This window comes from Mixophyes fleayi, chromosome 1 (genome assembly GCF_038048845.1).
Source record: "Mixophyes fleayi isolate aMixFle1 chromosome 1, aMixFle1.hap1, whole genome shotgun sequence".
Taxonomy (NCBI): Eukaryota; Metazoa; Chordata; class Amphibia; order Anura; family Limnodynastidae; genus Mixophyes; species Mixophyes fleayi.
In genome coordinates this window covers 271,731,806-271,751,536 of record NC_134402.1, presented here as the reverse complement: position 1 = coordinate 271,751,536, position 19,731 = coordinate 271,731,806, and positions in this window count along the sequence as shown.

The window sequence follows — 19,731 nt, the reverse complement described above, 5'->3', positions numbered from 1 at the left end:
TTCCTGGTATATTGAAGGCTCTGCTGCCCACCTGGTCTGTGAGAGTTTTCCCTTTGAGTACTTTTGTATGGAGTCCATCGGTGTTCACTTCATGGAGTGTCCAGATATCCACACTGTGTAGCAGTATCCCTTGTACTACAGGATTACAGATAAGCTTTTATAATATATATATATTGTGAGTTTGATTTTATTATGATACATGCCGATTAAATCGTTTAAAAGTACTACACTATATGGCTCTTTTCTTTTTAAAATATCGGCTGAGTGGAGTTTGCAAGCAGTGAATTTGCTGTGGTTGATGATCCAGATATAATATATCTTCACAAGCAGTTTACACATCGGTTCCTGACTCACTTGACTGTTTGGAGACTACGTTCAGATTATTCTGACACAGATAAGCTGTTTATTTATATCTACTTGGTACGCTGCCACCTATTATTTACTGTACATCACGGGTGCCTTTGCAACTACATCTTTTGTTTTTCTCTGTCTGCATTTCGGTATATAGTTGGAGTATCTGGAAGCTGTTGAATAATGACTGTACCAGCTTGCTAAGATTCATACTCTGCATATCAGCAATTATTGACTGTCTGGGTGATTGTTACCAGCTAACACTACCTATATTGGCGCCATTTCATCCTCCTATCTGTGTATATATTGATTTATTCATTATCGGAATACCATCCGTAATCTGGGAGGGAGGCTGCCTTATCTTATGAAGAAAGTGTTTTCCTATATTGGATATTTATTAATTTCTACTCACATATTCTGTGTTTGAGCGCCACGTTTTAATCTATCTGCTGCTTTATATATATATATATATATATATATATATATATATATATATATAAATTATATATTTCTTATTTTATCATGCTAATATCATGGTAATGCTAATAGTAACGAGACCAACAAATAAACATTCATGTTATGCAGTATAGATGTGCCCCCAGTTTATATTGTGCCACAAAGTTGTGCCTCAAGTTTATATTATGCCTCATACTTGCTCTCTGGATACTTAGCACGCACATCCACACATCGTTCCTTCCACAAGGGAACCATGGAGCTGCTTCATTAAAACAGCCGAAGATTATCAAAATGGAGCTGTTGCGTTTCGGCTATCTTTGGCTGCTTTAGTAAGGCAGCTGCAGAGCTCTGAAGTGCCAGAAAGAAGTGGTCCAAGTGCCACGTCTGGCACTCGTGCCGGGGGTTGCCTACCCCTGCTATAGGTTAAAACACATGTGTGCAATTTGTACTGTTATTAATTACGGTTTAGGATCTTTTCGACAGATACTAGTATAATACAATTTTTAAGTGCTTTTAAAGTTGTATCTATGCTATAAAAAAATATATATCACCGTTTCTTTGTTTTCTAATGAACCACAGTTAGGCAAGATTGCAACACTCTATTGATATGTTATCACTGTGATGCTGCAATATTTACTGATATGTAGAACTCATCCATGGTCAGTTCCTGTCACTGATCCACCAAACATGTAGAAGCACATATCATCTTCATGTAATCAAAAGGTGAAAAAGAGTTTGATTGATATAGATAACATTCACTGGGAATTTGTTACCATATTGTGCAATGTTACATTAAAATGCTGACAGTAAAGGATGATTAAAATCTTTTATAACCGACTGCAATTTGGATTGAAATCATAAGCTCTTCCAGGTATATTGTGTGTTTCACAAAACATATCTTTTAGCATTTTCAAATATCTATATTGTGCTACTGTAGAGAGGTTTTTTATACACATAATTTTGTTCTGTATGTAAACTGGGGAATAAAACTAACTGAGGCTATTGAACCTGATACACTGGATTTGTGTGATTTATCTGGCTGAAGTGCAACCATCCACCCTAGATGGAAGATATAATCAAAGCATTGCTACAGGCTACCGCGTCTTAGGAGACAGCTACCACAACCTAGCAGGCAGTTGTTGCAGCTCAGCAGGAAGCTACCAGAGTGCAGAAGACAGCCATTGAGGAGTCCCAGAAGCAACAGCAGCGAACCATTGAGGAGTCCCGGAGTCAACTGCACCAAGACCGCCAATACCTAAAAGAGGTGGTGCAATCTATCGCAACCTTGTCTGGCAAGGCTTCCCCGGAGGTCACAACTAGCTCCAGCTCTATACTGACCAGTTATTTTGTTCAAAAGATGACCAGGGGAGATGAAGTAGAAGCCTATTTAAAAACTTTTGAGAGAACTGCTGAAAGGGAAAATTGGCCTAAAGTTCAGTGGACAGGCCTATTGGCTCCTTTCCTATCCAGGGAATTGCAAAAGACATGCTTTCATTTAAGCATTGCTGATGCCAAGGACTATAATAAATTAAAAGTGGAAATTAGGACTCGTTTGGGTGTCACAATGTCTGTCCGGCGTAAAGAGTACATTGCTGGGGATACCAGGTGGGTATACCTTCCCGTTCTCAGATGCATGACCTAATCCACTGCACTAAAAAGTGGTTACAACCTGAGACTTGACAGCTCCCCAAATTGTAGAAAGAATCATGATGGATCACTATCTATGGTCCCTACCTGCAGCTCTGTGCGGGTGGGTAAGCCACGGGGCCCCCAAAGAGCAGACTATCTTGTGGAGATGGTTGAGAGGTATCTGGCAACCGAGGAACTGATGAGTATATCCTGCTGGTCCCTAGTTCCGCTACGCCGATCTCCAGTGACATCTGGTGAGACTGTTCCAGGGGAAATGGATGCTGGTCGGTGAAATGAACTGAAACATCCAGAGACTGAAGGCCGGAAACCTGGAGATTGGCCAGTTATGATGTTTTATATAGGGTTACTTAGGCCAAATTGCTGCTAAATGTTCACTTACCTCTGAATCTATGCAATGTGATACTGCTTATGTACGTCGCAGAGTTTCTTTCTATGTCCAGCTGGCCTGCACTACAGACCGACACACTGAGCCAGACAAACAAAAGTGTGTAATTACCATAGAAGGCAAATGTATAAAGGATTTACTAGATTCTGGTAGCATGGTGACACTTTTAAAAGCCGAGTTGATGAACCCCTTAAAACATCAATGGAAAAGTGTTGGGGTAACCTGCATTCATGGGGATACTCAATATTATGTTTCCACTGAAGTGAACATAGAAACATAGAGACCCAAACTCTCTCTTAAATTACCGTCCCATCTCTCAGCTCCCTTGCCCCTCCAAGCTTCTAGAGAGACTTGCCTACACTCGCCTCACACGCTTTCTTTCCGCAAACAACCTGTTGGATCCTCTTCAGTCTGGCTTTTGTTCTCAACACTCCACAGAGACTGCGCTGACCAAGGTTGTTAATGATCTGATCACTGCTAAGACTGAACGCCATTACTCTCTCCTAATTCTCCTTGATCTCTCGGCTCCATTTGACACCGTTGACCACTCTCTTCTCATACAAGCGCTGCAATCCCTAGGTCTTCAAGACACAGTTCTATCCTGGTTCTCATCTTACCTCTCTAATCGCTCTTTCACTGTTAATTTCTCTGGAGCCACCTCTGCTCCGCTTCCCCTATCAGTTGGAGTACCACAAGGCTCGGTGCTAGGTCCTCTGCTGTTCTCTATCTATACCGCTTCTCTTGGAAATCTAATAAGTTCCTTTGGCTTTCAGTATCATCTCTATGCGGATCATACCCAAATCTATCTATCCTCTCCTGATATCTCGACATCTGTGTTGTCCCGTGTAACTGACTGTCTTTCTGCCATTTCATCTTGGATGTCCTCTCGTCAACTCAAACTTAATCTTTCTAAAACAGAGTTAATAATATTCCCACCCGCCAACAAGAGCATACCTGACATTTCTATCTCTGTTGATAACATGACCATAAATCCCACCCAACAAGCTCGCTGCCTAGGTGTAGTCCTTGATTCACGCCTATCCTTTGTTCCCCACATTGACTCTATATCTAAATCATGTTACATACATCTAAAGAACATTTCCAGAATCCGCACATATCTCACACAAGACACTGCTAAAACCTTAATTCATGCACTAATCATCTCCCGCATTGACTATTGCAATTCCCTCCTTACTGGTCTTCCCAAAAACAGACTCAAACCCCTAAAATCTATTTTGCATGCTTCGGCAAGACTGATTTTCCTTGCAAATAGCTATTCCTCTGTTGAATCACTCTGTATGTCTCTACACTGGCTGCCTGTCTTCTACCGAATCCAATATAAAATACTTTTACTAACCTACAAGGCCATCAACAAAGCTGCACCAACATACATCTCCTCTCTTGTCTCAAAATATCTCCCAACTCGGCAACTCCGTTCTGCAAAAGATCTGCGTCTCTCATCCACCCTCATTACATCCTCCCATTTCCGGTTACAGGACTTTTTTCGGGCTGCACCCACTCTATGGAACTCTCTCCCTCGCACAATAAGACTCTCCTCTGTTCTACAAACTTTCAAGCGTTCTCTGAAAACCTACCTATTCAGACAAGCTTATAATATTCCTCAACCACCATCTTAACCTCACTACCTTTAGCCTGTTACACAATTTCACACAAGACAACTACCCCCGGACCAACATTGTTGTGTGACAGGATAATTTAGCTTATGAGTCACCTTACCTTTGCAGTCTGGCTGGGCCAAGATGCAAAATGTATACTTAACCTCATGTGTCAATCTCCCATTGTCCCATAGATTGTAAGCTTGCGAGCAGGGCCTTCTCACCTCTTTGTCTGTTTTACCCAGTTTGTTTATTAGTTTATTACGTTTGTCCCCAATTGTAAAGCGCTACGGAATATGTTGGCGCTATATAAATAAATGATGATGATGATGATGATGATGATAGTATGGTTCCATGGTATTTACGGTTGAATTAGTTCCTTGTTTGGGGTTTGATGCAATTATGGGGCGAGATTTTTCCCACTTCTGGAAGTTGTGGGAAAACCAGTTGGTTAGACAAGCAAATAGCCCAGACCAGTGTGATAATGTTACATGGGTGGTGACAGAAGTGATGCCAGAGTCAGAAGTGTTCCCTTTCTCAAATATGCTTGGGGATTCAGAAAGTAACAAGGGCAGCAGTGGAGCGCAGGATAATTAGAGATGAGCGGGCTCGGATTCCGCTAATCCGAGCCCACCCGAACAGTGCGGCTCCGAACGGGATCCGAGCACTGTTCGGATATTTCCAGCGGGCAAAAAAATTAAAACGAGGCTCAGTCGTCCAAGTCTCGCGTCGAATCTCGCGAGGGGTGGGAGGGAGGGCCCAGAACAATTCCATCTTGTACCTCTTTTTTTGGCATTATGTGCTCAAGCTACCTCGGTGCAACCTTTTGACCTAAAAACAATATTGTGAGGTGTTCAGAACAGACTGGAAATTAGTGGAAATGATTGTTATTGAATGTTATTGAGGTTAATAATAGCGTAGGAGTGAAAAAAAACCCACAAAAATGGTTTTAGCACTTTTTATGTTTTTTTCAAAATAAATCCGAACCAAAACCTTTCGTCAGGTGTTTTGTGAAACAAATCCGAACCCAAAACCTCAAGCAAATCCGAATCCAAAACACAAAACACGAGACACCAAAAGTGGCCAGTGCACATCCCTAAGGATAATGTACCTCCTACTGAAGGGAGAAATGTTGTTGCATCAGTTGACTATATGGCTGAACTTGAAATGAGAAAAGATATGTTTGCCTCAGAGCAGTTAAAGGACCGCACTCTGTTAAAGGCTAGAGGAAACATGAAAGTGGTTGATGGAAAACCCCTAGAGCTCAATAGTAGGTTGTTGTACCCTCACATGGCCATAAATCAAGGGTTTTTGAATCAAATGTCTAAAAAGGGTGAGGATATTATGGAACAGCTATTAGTACCTAAGGTTTATAGGAGAACTGTGTTAGGCCTCGCTCATGGTCACATAACTACAGGGCATCTAGGGGTAGAAAAAAAACCACAGAAATATTGCAGCATTATTTCTGGCCAGGGATCCATTAAGAGGTGTCTGACTACTGCGCATCAACCCACCATGCTCTTAGACCACACTTTAAAAGTCTGCTTGTCCCGCTACCCATTATTGAGGTACCGTTCGAAAGGATAGCTATGGATTTGGTAGGTACTTTACTAAATTCTGCCTGCGGGCATCAATAAATTCTGGGGATACTAGAATATGCTACCAGGTACTCGGAAACGATCCCGTTGTGCAATACATCGACAAAGGCTATTGCTAGGGGACTTGTACATGTCTTTAGCAGAGTTGGGATACCTAAGGAAATTGTCACCTGGGTACTCCTTTTATGTCCAGAATTATGAAAGAGCTGTGCCGCCTGTTTAAGGTCACTCAACTGAGGACTTCTGTGTATCACTGGTAGACTGATGGCTTAGTGGATAGAGTTAGCAAAACTTTAAAGCATAGATACTGGATAAAGAGGGAAAAGATTGGGATTGTTTGCTACCCTACTTTTTATTAGCCATAAGAGAGGTGCCCCAGTCCTCCACGGGATTCTCACCATTTGATCTGTTGTATGGGAGACACTTTAGGGGTTATAGAATATCGCCCAAAATATATGGGAGGGGCAACCAAGTCCCTTTAAATCTGTGGTTGAACATGTTTCCCAGATGCAAAAAATAATATCTGCAGTGGTGCCGACAGTAAGAGAGAACCTAGAACAAGCACAACAGGTACAACAAACGGTGTATAATTGTAATGCTCAAGTACGCACCTTTGCTCCCGGGGACAGAGTGCTTGTTTTAGTGCCTACCGTAGATAGCAAATTTTTGGCTAAACGGCAAGACCCTTTGGAAAAAATGGGGGAAGTCAGTTACAAGGTATATCAGCCAGGGAAAAGAAAGCCAGAACAGATTTACCATGTAAACCTTATAAAACCTTGGAAAGACAGAGTAGCTTTGTCAGCTACCATAGTTTCCCCGGCAACCGCTATACCTCTAGTTCCGGAAGTAGCAGTAGCTAAAGCCCAGCAGTGTGAGTTTAAAGAGTTTCTCATAAGAAAGAGAGACTTATTTTTGGAAGTACCAGGTAAAAACAACAATGCTTAAACATGATATTGTCACTGAACCGGGGATTAAGGTTATTATAAAACCAGATAGAATATCAGAGGCTCAACGGGAGTTAGTGTCTAAAGAAATTTAAAAAATGGGCAGCACAGTGGCCTAGTGGTTAGCACTTCTGCCTCACAGCACTGGGGTTATGAGTTCGATTCCCAACCATGGCCTTATCTGTGTGGAGTTTATATGTTTTCCCCCTCGTCTGCGTGGGTTTCCTTCGAATGCTCCAGTTTTCTCCCACACTCCAAAAAACATACTGGTAGGTTAATTGGCTGCTATCAAAATTGACCCTAGTCTCTTTCTCTGTCTGTGTCTGAATGTGTGTCTATATTAGGGAATTTAGACTATAAGCTCCAATGGGGCAGGGACTGATGTGAATGAGTTCTCTGTACAGCGCTGCGGAATTAGTGGCGCTATATAAATAAATGATGATGATGTTAGAATTAGATGTAATTAAAGTGAATGGTCAAGTCCCATTGTGCTCATTTCGAAACCTGACAGAAGTTTCTGCAATGACTGACGCTTCTGCAATGACTTTCATAAACTAAATAAGGTGTCTAAGTTTTATGCCTACCTAATGCCTCGGGTGGATTAGCTGACTGAAAAACTGGGTACAACACGGTAATTAAGCACTCTAGACCTAACCAAAGGGTACTGGTCAATAGCCTAGGGACCCTCTTGAGCCACGCATACACAAAGGGGATTATTAAAAAACAAGAATTTGAATATCTCATTCGCAAACATCCCAAAATTCCTGTTATATATTGTCTTCCCAAAATTCACAAAGATCTTAAGAACCCTCTGGGTCGACCTATAGTGTCAGGAATAGGCTCCCTTACCACCAACCTATCCCAATATATTGATTTTTTTCCTACAACCTTTAGTTACCCACCAATTGCGCTACCTCAAGGATACCTCTGATGTCTTACGTATTCTGGAAGAGTTTTCTTGTATACAGTGATTGATCATGAAGCAAGCTGTAAATACGTGGAACATAAACTTACCCATGAATCAGATATTCCCCCATTTTAGATCCAGTTCATTATTGAATCAATTAAATTTGTATTGAACCACAACTACTTCTGGTTGAATGGACAATACTACCAGCAGGTGAGGGTCACTGCAATGGGCTGTAAATTTGCACCAAGTTATGCAAATTTATTTATGGCCCATTGGGAGGATATCTCTATCTGTAATAAAAAGCCACACATTCAGGACTTTTGTCTATGGCGTCGCTACATTGACGATATTCTTTTTTTTTTTTTAAACATATTTTATTAGGGAGATTTTTCAATGACGATATTCTATGTATCTGGAAAAGTACTGATGAACATCTAGACGCTTTCATCTCACACCTCAACAACAACAATCTGCACCTACATTTCACGGCAAATACAAGTAAGTTGAGCGTGGAATTCCTAGATCTAGAAATATACACATAAAAAGGAAAGCTGAAAACAAAAACATAAAACAGGTAGATTGCAATACCTTCATCCCAGCCTCCAGTGGACCCTACCAACCTTGATTAAAAAACATTCCCAAGAGCCAATTTATGCGCCTAAGGCACAATTGCTCAGACCTTAATGTGTATAAAGAACAAGCTACCGCACTAAAAGAAAGGTTTCTGGGCAGGAACTATGACCCTAATACGTTAATTCAGCCTATACAGAAAGTGAATTAATGGATAGGAACACTCTGTTTCATCCTAAAACCAAGCCCCTGGAATCAGACAGAATCTCCATTATCACCCAATATAACAACGACTCCAAACAGTTCGAAAAAGTTATACGGAAACATTGGCTTATATTTTTGAAAGATGACAAGCTTTCACAATTCATACCTGACCAACCTATCTTTACCTACAAAAAAAGCACCTAATTTGAGGAATAAACTAGTTTATACCAAAAGACACTACCAGTTCCAAAGAAACTTGGCTAAAAGAAAAAACAACGGGTTTCTTTTACTGTAACCGTTGCTCAGCATGTAGAATCACACATTGCGGATTGACAAAACCAGTTAAACATTCCTAACCTTTGTAACCAATAAAGAATATGAGATTAAAGACAAAATCTCATGTGACACAATAGGAGTTATATACCTGTTGGAATGCCACTGTGGACTCCAATACGTGGGTCGCACTATCAAAAGTTTGCAGGCAAGAGTGTCTGAACACGTCAGAAACATCAAAAACCAATTAGAAACACATAGTGTTTCAGCACGTTTCTCTATCTATCACAATCATGGTCCCACATCCCTCAAATTCATGACATTAAAAAAAACCAGAAATACTGAAGGGGAGCAGACTACATAAAAAGTATATCCAGGGAAGAGGCGAGATGGATCTATGATCTCGATACTCTCCATCCTAAAGGCCTTAACCTGGATTTTAATCTAGGAACCTTCCTAGAGAACAATTAAGTTATAATGTACAGTCATTCTGTCCATTATAAGTCACATATATGAGACTTTATTAACATTATAGCCCACCAATGGATCACCATCACTTATGCACATGTACCCAGTGTATTTACTGTACCAGGTTCTGAGTTTGCACTCAGCCAGGATTTATTCTGTGACAAATGGAGGTGCATGCCACTCCATTCCAATATCTGTCTTTTTGCTAATACCACTGACACTATATCTGCTGTTCTGTGTATCGGTACTGTGATACTATTATACTATTAAACTATCTTGTAATACTATTTTGCTACAATATCCTATGTATATTGATATAAAAGGTTTAATTCTTTCTGGGATATCCATAACTGTTTTATGGAACCATTCACCTTATAATCAATCCAATTGCCCATTGTTCCTGTGTACGCTGTAGGACTGTCAGTCTTCATCAGCATCACCCTGTGATTGGCTATCCAATTTATGTACACAATGGAAGACTATATAAGTAAGGAACAACTGTCTCATTCACCCAGATCTCTGATGAAGCCTGCTGAGTGCGGGGGAAACGCGTTGGACCATCTTATCACACTGATCTCTTTGAACTTTATTTCTCCGCTAACGTGGTGTACACAAACTACAGATCAAGTAAAAAGAACGTAGAGTTAAACCACCAGTTTGTATCACCCGCTTCTGGAACGCAGGCCTGCCACGTCAGTGGAGAAAAAAAAGAACAGCTGAAATACTCTCACAAGTCTGCGCACACACGCACCACCAGAGAAGTCGCATCCATGACTTCCAAGGCCAGGACAACGCCGCCCCCTATCCTACCTAGGGGAGGTAAGGAAGAAGAACTGACAGGCTCCCACAGACCGAGTATTTCCCACTTTATTCCTATTGAACTTTCAAGTGTATCAGTGTATACCACTCTGACTTTACAGATTGTACTATTGAAGCTGTTTAGGACATTTCTAAGACTTTGGTTGCTCACTAATTGAAGTGTATAACAACCATTACTTTAACTCATGTTACATCGGTTTCATAAGTCTTATTCCCTTTGGGACATTGCCTTGCATTTTGTAAGGAGCCATTTAGGGTGTCCCTCCTATCCTTCCGGATGCCGCCTTCCATTTTCTCCACCTCTTCTGGTTGCCAGGCAACCAGGAGAGAGATTTCCGGCCCTATTGCTGGGTATACTGTTCAGGCATGTTCCATTGCTAGGCAACGGGACACTACTCCGATCACCGGCTTATCTGACTAATCTCCTTGGATTCTCATCGTACATATCATTACCGAACCAGCTGCCTGACTATTCTATTGGATTCTACCTATGTACCGCGATCTTCTGCATTATTGACCCAGCTAGATTGACCACCCTTCTGTATTTCCTTTGCATCATCCGCCGCCAAAACGTTACTGAACTGGCTTACCTGACTACCCTTTGTACCTCACTATTTGGCTTCGTAAGGGACCGCGACCTGCGTGCCCCCAGCAGCGAAACCCATACCTCTTTGCCGGGGTTCCTGGAGAAGACCAGGGGACATGTTAGACTCCACACCCTCTATCTGAGCTGCGTCAATGTTAGCAGGTACCCCTCATTCAGAACTGTGACAGTATACTCTGGCATGTCCACTGAGGGTACAGGTGAACCTTTGGCCTGTGACTTTCTCCTACATCTAGCGCAACGAGTAGAGCAACAAGAAATTGATCAAGCCCGACTGCTACAGTGTGATCAAGGGGTAGTTACTCGTCTGGATGCCCTGCAGAGCTCCCTGACAGTCCCGAAGGCAGCAGATTCCCAGGCTGGCTCCCCAATTTCAGAATCCAGTAACCACTCCAGAAAATCCCATATAAATTGGGTGATCCTGTCTGTCTCCTGAGGAATGAGAGAGGCGGTTCAAGCAGCGTCTCTGCCTGTATTGTGGTGACCTTGGTTATCTTCTTAACGTATGCCCTAAGAGACCGGGACACTTCCCCTCCTAGACGGTTGATGGGAGGCCGCTTTAGGAGGTTCTATATCTGCTCCCTATTCCAAGAACATGCCCGAGCCTCTCCTGGCTGTCACTCTGAATACCCCTTAAGGATCGCGCCCCACTATGGCTTTTGTGGATTCCGGCTCCTCCGAAAACTTCATTTCGGCGGCTCTCGCTTCTTGGCTCCGGATTCCTTTACAATCTTTGACTCAGCCGTTCTCCCTTACGGCAGAAGATGGCAATCCTGTCAACAACGGTTCCATCTCCTACGTTACTTCACCTGTTTGGCTGACGGTAGGAAGTTTACAAAGAGAGTCGATCCAGTTTCTAGTACTACCCAAGTGTATTAATCCACTTATATTGGGATTACCGTGGCTTCGTATGCATTCTCCTCAATTCGACTGTGTCAGACGCCGTCCCGCACTCTTACCTGGTGCCGGGACGGACGTCTTCTCGATACCCGCTCGTCCCGTTGCTAGGCAACGGGACGTCACTTCCGGCCACAGGAGCCCAGGCGCATGCGCCCGAACAACGCGTCGCGTTGCTAGGCAACGGAGACGCTTGCCAGCAGTTCCTGTCGGCGGTCAGATCAGCTGACCGCCGAACTCCACTCCACCAATGACAGGGGTGGCGCCTCTATTTAAACTAGACTCTGGCATCACTAGGGTGCCAGAGTATCTAGTCTCCCAACCTGTCTCTAGGCTCCCCTGTTATACATTATATATCTCCTGCCCGCTTCCTCCGGATTGACCTTTGCCTGTTTGACTATTCTTTGGATTCCCCCTGGTTCCTGTTACCTTATCCTGGTTCTGACTCTCGGCTTCCTGACTACCCTTCTGTCTCGCCCTTCTGTACCTCGTTGCCTGCACGGATTTGACCTCGGACTGTTCACTACGTTTGTTCCGTGACCTCGCTGGTGGCTACCTGGGAGAACCGCGACCGACACGTCTCAGCAGCTAAGCCCATAACTCCTTGCGGGGTTCCCTGGTGAAGACCTGGGGCGTGGATAGACTCCGCGCCTCCTTGCGTAGCAGCGCTAATACCAGCAGGTAAGGCCGTCCAATTACTTTGTTTGTGACAGACTGGGATCGTGCCCAGGTCACTACCTGGGGTCCTGAGTGTTTATACAGATTTTTGCTCGTGATTTCTCCTCCAGCCGGTCGGATCATCTGCCATTCCATTTCCACTGACACTACCCTTACTTCTGCGTATGCTTCCTTTCAAGACATTTTCAGCAAAACTGAGACCGAGACCCTTCCTCCTCATCGTCCCTGGGACTGTTCGATTGAGTTAATTCCTGCCACACAGGTTCCTAAAAGCCAGGTTTATCCTCTTTTTCGGCCTTAAAATCAAACTATGTCCCAGTATACTGCTGACACCTTGTTACGTGAATTCATCAGATAATCTTCCCGGCCGGGGCAGGATTCTTCTTTGTCAAGAAAAAGGATGGTTCTTTGCGACCTTGCATTGATTATTGTCCACTCAATCATATTACGGTAAAAAAACGTTATCCTTTGCCTCTTATTTCAGACTTGTTTGATAAAATCAGCGGATCTCAAATCTTTACAAAACTGGATCTTTGAGGTGCCTATATTTTGATTCGCATAAAGGAGGGTGATGAATGAAAGACGGCTTTCAACACTAGACATGGGCATTTCAAATATTTTGTGATGCCTTTTGCTCTCAGCAATGCTCCCGCGGTCTTCCAATCCTTCATCAACTAGATCTTTCAAGACTTATTGTACACCTCGGTAGTGGTTTATCTGGATGATATCCTAGTGTTTTCAGAGACCTCTCTTCCCATCGTATTCATGTTAATGAGGTCCTATCCAGAATACGCAAGCATCATCTTTATTGTAAATTAGAGAAATGCATGTTTGAAGTGTGTCAAGTTCCCTTCCTTGGGTTTATTGTTTCTGGCAAAGGTTTACACATGGATCCTGCTAAAGGTTCTGCTATTCTGGATTGGCCGCTGCCTCAGGGCCTTAAGGCAATTCAAAGATTTGTTGGGTTGTCTAATTATTACTGACAATTTATCTAGAACTTTTCTATGATCATCGCTCCCATCACAGCTTTAACAAAAAAGTCTGGTAATAATAAGAGGTGGTCACTGGAGGCGATATCAACTCTTCTTGTGTTAAAGAAGGCGTTCTCCTCTCCTCCTGTTCTTGCACAACCAGACCAGGAGCGAGCCTTTTTTGTTGAAGAAGACGCTTCATCTATCGGTATTGGGGCTGTCCTCTTCCAAAAATCAACTACAGGCATTCACACTCCTTGTGGATTCTTTTCTAGATGATTTCTTCTTAGTGAAAGTAACTATGGGATCGGAGACAAAGAGCTTCTGGCGGTAAAATCCGCACTCGAACAATAGCGGCATTTATAGGAAGGGGCCCTCCATCCAGTCATTGTTTTCACAGACCATAGAAACCATATATTCATCCGGGAGGCCCGCTGTCCCAACCCTCGACAAGCTCATTGGGCATCCTTTTTTGCACGTTTTATTCTGGTCCTTACTTTCTGCCCTGGAGCAAAGAACAGTCATGCAGATGCACGTTCATTTGATGATTCCGACCATTTGACACCATTGGAACCTTAACCCATTATCAATCCCTCCAGAACTAAAACCTGTACTGCTCCTCGTGGTCGGTCCTTCTTGGAGGATCATTTGAGACAAAGCTCTACGTTGGGCCCACTGCTTTTGTATTGCTGGCCATGCAGGAGTTAAAAAGACCACTGCTTTGATATGTTGTCGATTTCGGTGGCCTTCTATTCACTCTGATATCCGCCAATTTGTTGCTGCTTGTACCACTTATGCTCAACATGAAACCTCCAGAAAAGTTCTAGCTGGGCTATTACATCCTCTGCCTATTCCTAACTCTCCGTGGGACAGCATTAGCATGGACTTCATCACAGACATTTCAGCGCTGGGTATAATACCATCTGGGTCGTCATCAACAGATTCTCCAAAATGGCTCACTTTGTCCCGCTATCTGGGTTACCCTTTGCCAGTCGATTAGCCTCTATCTTCATTAAAAAGATTTTTAGAATCCATGGATGTCCTAAAGAGATCATCTCCGATTGTGGAGTTCAGTTTACTTCCCATTTTTGGAGGTCATTTTGTAAAGAATTAGGCATGGAGTTAAAGTTCACTTACGGGTATCATCTCCAAACTAACGGCCAGACTGAACGAACAAACCAGGACCTAGAGACCTTCCTCTGGTGCTTCTCCTCTGAGAATCAGAACAACTGGTCTCAACTACTTCCATGGGCTGAATTCTCTCATAATCAGCATGTCCACAAGTCTGCAGGACTTTATCCTTTCTTCATTGTATTCGGGACCCATCCCATTTTTCTGGATCCGTTTGTCTCCTCTGCTTCTTCCGTTCCCGCGGCCAATTCTTTACTTTTCTCTCATTTGGTCTCGGACGAGAACGAAATTGCTTAAAGCCACTCAGCATCAAAAGACATTTGCTGATCGTCGCCAGAGACCCGTGCCCATCCTTTCTCTAAGGGACCAGGTGTGGTAACCAAAAAGTTAAAACTCAAGGTACCTTCTATGGCACCCTGTTTTATTGGACCTTACCCCATTTCACAGTTGATCAATCCTGTTTGTTAAAAGTTGTGTCTACCTTCCTCTCTCAAGTGTCATAACACCTTTCACTTTTCCTTGTTACGACCACTGGTGCTCAACAAATTTTTCCAGCCTCCTTCTTGTCCTGCTTCCATTCAGTCTACCTCGGGTGAAGAGTATGAGGTCAGTCAGATCTTGGAGTCTCGTACACTACATGGTCTTCAACAATTTCTAGTACACTGGAAAGGTTTTGGTCCTGAGAAGAGGTCCTGGGTGGACAAATCGGATTTACACGCTCCTCGATTACTCAAGAAATTTCATAGACAACAGATGGAGAGAAGAGGAAGGTATACTGTCAGGAACCGTCCCTCCGCTCCTTTGGGACGGCCGCCTTCCGTTTCCTCTGCCGTCTCTGGGTGCCAGGCAACAAGGCGCGAGACTTCTGGCCCTATTGCCGGCTCCACTGCACAGGCTAGTCCCGTTGCTAGGCAACAGGACGCTACTCAGATCGCCAACGGTGGCAGATGATATCACTCCGCCGGCATTTCATTGGTCCCTGGCAGTATTTAGAGTAGACTCTGGCACTACTGGTGCCAGAGTATTAGGTCTCCCTAGCTCCAGCATTCTTTGTGTGTGTGTGCCGGGTAGGCTCCTGACTATTCTCCACTCCTCTGTGTTCCTACTGACCCGGCTTGTCTGACTAATCTCCTTGGATTCTCCTCATACATATCATTACCGACCCGGTTGCCTGATAATTCTTTTGGATTCTCTTTGTGTACCGCGATCTCCTGCATTACTGACCCAGCTAAAACCATCACCCTTCTGGATTTTCCTTGCATCATCCGCTGCCAGCACATTACCAAACCGGCTTACCTGACTACCATTTGTACCTCGCTATACGGCTTTGTAAGGGACTGCGACCTGTGTGCCCCCAGCAGCGAAACCCATACCTCCTTGCAGGGGTTCCTGGAGAGACCCGGGGACGCATTAGACTCCGCACCCTCTATCTGAGCTGCGTCAACATTAGCAGGTACCTCTCATTCAGAACTGTGACATGGGGTGTATTCGCGCATCGGATTCGCTGATATAAATACACATTTGTTTATGAGGCTCTTCCTTGTTTGTATATGCATATCGTTCGACAGAACTTGTTGTTTTTATTGTGTGATATATCAGCACATTAAACTTCCCTATTTTCACATTCTGTTGTATATCTTGCCTAACGCCAGGAATTCTTTCTTATCTACTGGCAGGTACCATTGACAGACAGAGCCAAAGAGAAGACAGCGTTTTCTGCCCTGGAGGGCCTCTTCCATTATGAGAGGTTACCATTTGTGTTACATAGGGCACCTGCCACCTTTCAGCGAATGATGGATAAGATACTAAAGCCCCATAGACATTATGCTATAGCGTATCTTGATGATGTAGTCATCCATAGTCCTAATTGGCAATCCCATCCGCCCAGGGTACAAGCAGTGTTGGACTCCATCGATGAGGCAGGTTTAATAGGCAATCCAAAAAAGTATAATTTAGGAATGGAGGAGGTGAAATATCTTGGCTACACCATAGCCAGAGGTCTGATAAAGCCCCAACTTAATAAAATTGTGGCAATACAAAACTGGCCAAGACCTTTAAACAAGAAACAAGTTAGAGTTTTCCTGGGAATCACTTATATTATAGAAGATTTATTCCCAATTTTGTCACCATTGCTGTTCCATTGACTGACCTGACTAAGGGTAGGAAGTTAAATATCAAATATAAGCAAAGAAATACCAAAAAACTGCAGTGCTGAAACAAAAACTCGTCATGATTCAGCAAGAGGTGCACACATCAAGAGAGTCTGTAAAGGAAGTTGTGGAGTGCAAGTTAGAGCGGCTTTATCTGGCTGAAAAGCTAGAATGATTGGTCCATGGAGAAAATACTCTTTCTCTTAAGTATGCCAGGAAACATGACCACGCTGTGGCCATGGCATTCTCTCTGAGGGGCTTTAAAAACACTAAGGATGAGAGCGTCCAATTGTGTAAACCTGAAGTTCCAATCCCCAAGGAGATGTCTCCCTGCACTGTTCAGCCTGAGCTGTCTCCCAGCACTGCTCGGTCAGAGATGCTTTGTTGTGCTACTACTAGTTGAGGACCAGCTGTAAGCTTGTCTGACCGAAGGTGTTTCAAGTGCGCAGAGCTTGGACACTATAAATCCAAGTGCAGTAGACCCCAAATGCCCAAGGATGGTTCACTTTACCAAATTGGGCCTGTCTTTCTAAATTACTGTTCCAGATGGTTTGCAACCAGTGGACCCATTTTAACTAAAGATACTGTGCGAGTGAACAACATGATTGTCCAGGCTGTCGTGGACTGTGGAGGTAAACTCACACTGGTCTCCAGCTCTGTCCTGCCTGGAATCAAGGTCTCGCGGTTGCCCAGAGTTAAAGTGCACTGAACACATGGGGTAAATAAAAGGTTAAAAAGGACTCATTTGGCCTTTGGATACAAAGGCTAAACTGTGGCGATAATGACGTCCATAGCGCCTATGCTGTCGTATCTGCTTATTCCGGGATAAGATTTCCCCATGTGAAGAGGTCCTCTGTGGACATGTCGGCAACTGAATCAACGGTCGGCAGCCCGGTCTTAAAGGATCTGCCAAAGAGATCACAGTATCTGGATCTCAATCTCGTGGAACTGTCAGCCTGTAATGCTGTCTTGGGGGTCATGGGAAGACTGCCACGAAGGTCTCATAATTCAGGCAAGCCTGAACAGACAAAAAAAAGTTTGCTGGTGATGTCACGGATGAGCCATCTCAGCCTGTTGGTGAGGGTATAGATTAGTCTAATTATCCGGAATTGTTGCTTGTACCAAACTTTGCATGTGTCTACTTAGCAATAAAAAGGTTCTGTAGGGCTTGTGCCGGTTGTCAGAAAACCCGTCCCATTGTCACAGGACAGCCATAAATGGAAAGGGCTCGTAAGCCTCCTTTTAAAAACATAACGAGCTATGACTTGAGAGAGAGAGTGAGAGATGGAGGGAGTCCAGGCTGTTTAAGAACAATGTTCTCAACTTTTAAGAGGAAAAGTGCCCCATGCATGTGCTGATAGACGTAATTAAGAGTACACTTAAGATGGTAAAGGAGGCTCTCTTTTACAGAGTTGTGGTCTCTGCAGTGTCAGCATTACCAAGGTTGGCGATGCTAAGGTAAGAGGTATGTAGCAAAGAGGCCTATTTGCCCATAGGGATAAGTGAAGTCCTGCAAAGTCTGCAGGTACAGGCTGCAGAAAGGGTTAAGCTCTTTCACAGCAAAAATCCTACATGTAATACACACAAGTGGAGAATAAGGTCTAATGGTGTAATTAGACTAAAGGGAGGAGCTTTGTGTTTTTAAACCGGTCTTTTCAGTACTAAGGAGTGACTGATGCTGAACAAGTCCGCCAGTTGCTAGAGAGCTAGTCTGTGTTAGTTAGCATTAGGGTCACAAGCAGGTGTATGCAACTTGATATTGTTTACAGGTGCCATCCTTATGAAAATATATGAAAATATTATGCCGCTCATCGTGAAGGAACAATGAAAGTCCTGTTGTCAGCAAGAAGTGCATCACCTAAGGGTGTGTATGTATATATATATATATATATATATATATATATATATACAAACAAGATAAGGGTACAGACTGGGAACATTTCACACATCAGCCCTAAAAAGTCACGGCAGTACTGCAATGAATTTATTACATTGACCTGTTAAGCTAGGTACTGTTTTGTTGTATGCTCTCTGTACGACGCTGCAGACCCTTTGTAGTGCCCTATAAATAAAGGATAATATTAATACAACTAGCACCAGCTAGATTTAGTAACAATGAAAACAAAATAAAACAACAAAGTAAATCCTAGCCTGTCTGGCTCTTACTAATACATTAGAGATTCCTTCTCTAAGGAGTAGATTGACCAAAGTTTCTAATAATAAAAAGTGGAGGCGTTGCCCATAGTATTCATCAGATTATAGCTATTGTTTATCTAGTACATTCTGGAAAATAATAGCTAGAATCTGATTGGTTGCGATAGGCAATGTAAGACCCCTGTAGGTAGGTGGTGTTAGAGTGCGGATCGTACCTGGTCTCCGGATGCTCTTCTTTGAATCACAACCAGTGACAGTGGCAGTGGGACAGAGAACCCTTGGGACCCCAATGCAAGTAGGACAATGTATAAAAGTTAAGTAACGTCAAATTTATTATTTGGGAACAATATATTACTAAAATGATTCTTTTGGGCAAATAATGATTAGCAACAAATACCATATAATTACAATTTTCTAGTTATAAGCAATGCTACTTACAATTATTTTACTCTTAATCTAACTCAAAATTCAACAGTTATGGAATTTGCACAGCGGTTTTAAACATGTTTTTACATTTCTACATACAGCATATCAGATAAAACAATTACTCTTTTCCTTTCTATATCTACAATCAGTAGTCTTTGTGGAAATGAACTTTGCTAGGAAATATGGCTGCCAAACACAAGATGGATTATGTCTCTGAGGTGACAATCGGTTACAGTTAAAATGGAGGTTCTGTGTGACTGTGAGGTAAGAGCATACTTGCCAACTCTCCTGGAAAGTCCGTAAGACTCCCGAAATTCGAGTCAGTCTCCCGGGCTCCCGGGGAGATGGCATTTCTCCTGCATCCCGGATTTCACAGAGAATCGCGTCATTTGACGGTGAATCACGCCATTTTGGAGGGCGGGAGGGGGCGGGACGAGGCCAATCGTGTCATTTTGGCCCGCCCCCCGCAACGCAAA